Source organism: Penaeus monodon, chromosome 6 (genome assembly GCF_015228065.2).
Source record: "Penaeus monodon isolate SGIC_2016 chromosome 6, NSTDA_Pmon_1, whole genome shotgun sequence".
Taxonomy (NCBI): Eukaryota; Metazoa; Arthropoda; class Malacostraca; order Decapoda; family Penaeidae; genus Penaeus; species Penaeus monodon.
In genome coordinates, this window is record NC_051391.1 from 17,874,415 (window position 1) to 17,880,218 (window position 5,804).

General features: G+C 39.3%; 1 protein-coding gene across 1 annotated transcript in view; it reads right to left on the reverse strand.

Annotated features, from left to right (window-relative positions):
• Window positions 1-5,804, reverse strand: part of LOC119573897 (tetratricopeptide repeat protein 14-like) — a 69,449-nt gene that overhangs the window by 21,407 nt on the left and 42,238 nt on the right. The gene's annotated exons all lie outside the window — the stretch shown is intronic.

Sequence of the window (5,804 nt, forward strand, 5' to 3'; positions counted from 1 at the left end):
GGTTTTATTGTGCAAATTTCTTGGGGAATATCCACTTAGACATCAAAGATGTTACTGAAACCCCTATTTTATGTCTCACAATAGACTCCAAAACAGACAGCCAAAACAAAAGTGCCTCATGCTGGGGCACGGGAAAATGATCCCTATCCCAGTTTCCACAGTTGTTTTCCCCCAGTTTTAAAAGTTACAGGACCAACTGCATTGGTGTCGGGGGACAATATTTCCTTTGGTTTATGCTGACACCCACTGTGAATAGTTAATTTTTCCTATTTTATGTTGGGTCTCATAATTTACTTTTTCAGTGTCACAGAAATGTTTTAAAACAAATTTTGGGTAGGTGTTTTCCTTATTAATACCCTTTTTGTGATGTTGCTGTTTTTTTTTCAGATCTTATGCCCATCTTCCATTTTTGAATATTTTTAAAACTGTCTGAAAAAAGCAAAGAGGACCTTTTCTACAAGGTTTTTGTGCATTACCCAATATTTTTTTTTTTTCTCAAAAAAGGGGAATAAAAGTAAGTGATCTTGGTTTTAAAATTATGGTTGAAATCAGAACAATTTTGCCAAAATAAAAATACTTTTTTAACGCCCTGGGGAGATGAATTTTTATAACTAAAATTCCATATTTTAATTTAATTATGTCCCGAAACAAGATTTATCACAGCCCCTACCCGGAAGCTTGTTAAATATTTTTAAAAAATTAACAAGAAAAAAAAATTATGCTGCTTTTAGAAGTATCATGAATGAAACAGAAAAATAAATGTTTCCAGAGTAGTGATGCTGAACTGCCTAACAGTCTCTGATTTCCTTCACCTTCCCCTTCTAAAGCAAAATTACTGTGGAGAAAATATATATAATATATATATATAAATAATAAAATATATATTATATAATATATATATTTTTAATATAATATAATATATAAATAGATAGAAAGATAGATAGATAGATATAGATTAGATATAGATGATAATAGGTAGATAGATAGAACATAATAATTTGATAAGATATGATAAATACATAGAACATATAAAACATAAGACATAAACACACCACCATACACACATGTCAACATACATGCATACTAATATATTATATATAATATATATATATATATATTATATATAATATTATAATATATAATATTATTATTTGTGTGTGTGTGTGTTGTTGGTGGTGGGTTTGTGTGTGTGTGTGTGTGTATGATGTATGTATGTATGTGTAATATATTTTGTTTTACATACTAAACATAATATTATATATAATTATAATATATATATATTAATAAAAATATATATATATATATTGTGGTGTGGGGTGGTGTGTGTGTGTTGTGTGTGTTTTTTGTGTGTTTTTGTGTGTGTGTGTGTGTGTGTTTGTGTGTGTGTGTGGTGTGAGTGAAAATTACCACATGTGTATATGATGTATATTATACATAATTATATATATAATAATATATAATTTGTATAAAATACATCAATACAAGTGTTATATACACTCACACACACACCACACACACACACACACACACACCACACAACACACACCACCACCCACACACACACACACACACACACACACACACGCACACATATATATATAGAATATATATATATATTATATAATATATATATAGATATATATATATATATATATATGTATGTAGTATGTATGGTTTAACAAAAATATTACACATTACATACATACTATACATACACACACTACAACACACACACACACACCACCACACAAACACACCAACACACACACACACCAATCATATTATATATATATATATATTAATATATATAATAAGATATATATATATAGATATAATAATAATAGTATTATGCATGTATGTGATGCACATGTGTGTATGTGTGTGGTGTTTAGGTCTATATGGTTTATATGTATCTATGTATATTATCTTATATCATAATATATATCTAGGTATCTATCTATCTACTATATATCTATTCTATATCTATATCTATATCTATCTATCTATCTTTCATCTATTATATATATATATATATATACTATATATATATATATCTATATATATATAGATATATATCTATTTATATATGTTTGCCACAGAAGTTTGCATTAGAAGGAAGGATGCAGGAAATCAGGAGACATGATTAGGCATTTCAGGCATCACTACTCTAGGAACACATTTATTTATTCTGCTTCATTCATGCATACTTCTAAAGGCAGCATAATTTATTTTCCTTGTTAAGTCTTTAAAATATTGTAAACAAGTTTCTGGTTAGGTGTGATCAATCTTGTTTAAGGGACATAATAAATTAAATATGGAATTGTAGTTATAAAATTCCATCTCCACAGGTCAGTATAAAATAGTATTTTGATTATGGCAAAAATTGTCAATTCTGATTTCAACCATAACTTAATACCAACATGATCACTTACTTGTTATTCAACGTTTAAAGAGAAAAAACAAATATTGGGTAAGGCACAGTATACCTTGAGAAAAGGTCCTCTCTTGCTTTACAGACAGTTCCAAAAATATTCTAAAGGGGGAAGATGGTCAAACGATCTGAAAAAAATACAGGACAACATCAGCAATAAGGGTATATAATAGGATAAAAACATCCTACCCAATATAGTTTAATTACATTCTCTGATGACCACTGAAACAGGTGAAATATGAGACCTAACAGTAAAGTAGAATAAATTAATATTACAGGCGGTGTACAGCATTTAAAACCAATGCAATATATTGTCCCAGACACCAATGGCAGTTGAGTCCTGTAACTTTTTAATATGGGAATATCACCATGTGAGACAAACTGGGATAGGGATCCATTGCCAATAGTGCCTCATTGAATGAGGCACTTTTGTTGCTGTCTGTTGGGAGTCTCATGTGTGAGACATAATATAGGGATTTCAGTAACATCTTTGATGTCTAAGTGGATATTCCCAAGAAAATTTGCACAATATAAACGCAAGAAAGTTACACTGTCAGGTCATATAAAAAAGTGGTTAGTATTACTTTCATTTAGCTGGAACTGACATCATACTGGTACAGAGGCAGTACAGGAATTTTGAAGGGGGGAAGGAGAGAGGAAGTGAGAGTGAGGGGGGAGAGGGGGGAGAGGGAGATGGAGATGGAGAAGGAGAGGGAGAGGGAGAGAGAGAGGGAGAGAGAGGGAGAAAGAGAGATAGAGAGAGAGAAAGAGAGATAGAGTATGAGAGAGACTGAGAGAGAGGAGAGAGAGAGATGAGAGAGAGAGAGAGAGAGGAGAGAGAGAGGAGGAAGAGAGAGGAGAGACCGAGATGAGGAGAGAGTGAGAGAGAGAGAGGGGAAGGAGAGATGAGAGGAAGAGGAAGGACGAGAAGAAGAGGAAGAGAAGGAGAGAGAGGAGGAAGAAAAGGAGAGAAGAGGGGAAGGAGCAGAGAGAGAGAGAGAGAGAGAGAGAGAGAGAGAGAGAGAGAGAGGGAGAGAGAGAGAGAGACGGAGAGAGAGAGAGAGGAGAGAGAGAAGATGAGAGAGAGAGAAGGAAAGAGAGTGGAAGGAGAGAGAGTGGAAGAGAGAGAGGAGACGAGAGAGAGACAGGCGACGTGAGAGAGACGAGAGAGAGGCAGAGAAGATAGAGAGAGAGAGAGAAGAGAGGAAGGAGAGAGAGAGAGAGGAAGGAAGCGATAGAGCGAGAGAGAGAGAGAAAGAGAGAGAAAGAGAGAGAGAAAGAGAGAGAAAGAGAGAAAAATGAGAGATTGCTAGCGACATTTAGGCGAGAAAAAAAAGGAGAGAGAGAGAGAAGAGAGAGAGAGAGAGAGAGAGAGAAGAGAGACGAGAGGAGGGAGAGAGAGAGAGAGAGAGAGAGAGAGAGAGAGAGAGAGAGAGAGAGAGAGAGCGAAGAATAAGGGATGGAGAGATGAGAGAGAGAGAGAGAGAGAAGAGCGTAGAGAGAGATGAAGAGAGAGATGAGAGCGCGAGAGAGAGAGAGAGAGAGAGAGAGAGAGAGAGAGAAAATTTGCACAATATAAACGCAAGAAAGTTACACTGTCAGGTCATATAAAAAAGTGGTTAGTATTACTTTCATTTAGCTGGAACTAATATACTTGGTACAGAGGCAGTACAGGAATTTTGAAGGGTTGAAGGGGAGAGGAAGTGAGAGTGAGGGGGAGAGGGAGATGGAGAGGGAGAGGGAGAGAGAGAGAGGGAGAAAGAGAGATAGAGAGAGAGAAAGAGAGATAAAGAGAGAGAGAGAGAGAGAGAGAGAGAGAGAGAGGAGGAGAGAACGAGAGAGGAGACTGAGAGACGAGATGAGAGAGAAGAGAGAGAAAGAAAGAGACGAGAGAGGAGAGAGAGAGGAAGGAGAGAGAGAGGAAAGAGGAAGGAGAGAGAGAGGAAGAGGTAAGGAGAGAGAGAGAGAGAGGAAGGTGAGAGAAGAGAGAGAGATGAATTAGAGTAGGAGGAGAGAGAGAGAGAGAGAGAGAGAGAAAAGAGAGAGAGGAAGGGAAGAGAGAGGAGAAGAGAGAGAGTGGAAGGAAGAGAGAGAGAGAGAGAGATGAGGAGAGAGAGAGAGATAGGAAGAGAGACGAGAGAGGAAGGAGGGAGAAGAGAGGAAGGAGGGAGAGAGAAGAGGGATCTTGAGATGAAGGGAGAGAGAGAGTGGGAGAGGAGAGAGAGGGAGAGAGAGAGTGGGAGAGATGAGGAGTGGGAGAGAGATGAGAGTGAGAGGAGAGAGAGTGGAGAGAGAGAGTGGGAGAAAGAGAGTGGGGAGAGAGAGGGAGGACAGGACGGAGAGACAGAGATACAGAGAGAAAAGAGAGATGAGAGGAAAGAGAGAGAAGAGAGAGACAGAGAGAGAGCGAGAGGGACAGAGAGATGAGAAGAGAGACAGAGAGAAGAGACAGAGAGAGGTACGGAGAGGAGAGAGAGAGAGAGAGAGATGCGAGAGAGAGAGAGATGAGAGAGAGAGGAAGAGAGACAGACAGAGAGAGCAGAGAGAGAAAGATATGAGAGAGAGAGTAGAGAGAGAGAGAGAAAGAGAGAGAGAGAGAGAGAGAGAGAGAGAGAGAGAGAGGAGAAGAGAGTGAGAAGGAGGAGAGAGAGGAGCAGGAGAGACAGAGAGAGAGAGGATGAGAGAGAGAGAGAGAGAGAGAATACGAGAGAGAGAGAGAGAGAGAGAGAGAAGAGAGAGGAGAGAGAGAGAGAAGGAGAGAAGTGAGAGAAGAGAGAGAAGGAGAGAGAGAGAAAGGAAGGATAGAGAGAGGAAGGAGAGAGAGGAAGGTGAGAGAAAAAGAGATAGAGAAAAAGAGAGAGAGAGAGAGAGAGAGAGAGAGTGAGACTGAGAGAGAGAGAAGTGAGAGTAAGAGAAGAGAGAAACGTGAGGAGCGGGAGATGGCGTGGGAGAGAGAAAGAGAAAGAGGGCGGGGGGGGGGAGGGGGAGGGAGAGGGAGGCGGAGGGAGAGTGAGCGAGAGAGAAGAGAAGACGAGATGAGAGAGAGAGGAGAGGAGAGAGAGAGGACGGAAGAGGAGGGAGAGAGGAGATGGAAGGAGGGAGAGAGAGAGAGCGAGTGGGAGGGGGGGGGGAGGGGGAGGAGATTGGATAGGGAGAGGGAGGAGGGAGGGAGGGAGGGAGAGAGAGATAGAGAGAAAAGAGAGACAGAGAGAGAACGAAGAGAGGAGCAGACAGAGACAGAGAGACAGAGAGAGAGAGATGAGAGAAGAGAGAAGAAAGAGAGAGAGAGAGAGAGAGAGGAGAGCAGATGAGAGATCGAGATGAGAGCGAGAGAGAGAGAGAGAAAGAGGCGAGAGATATGAGAGAGAAAGAG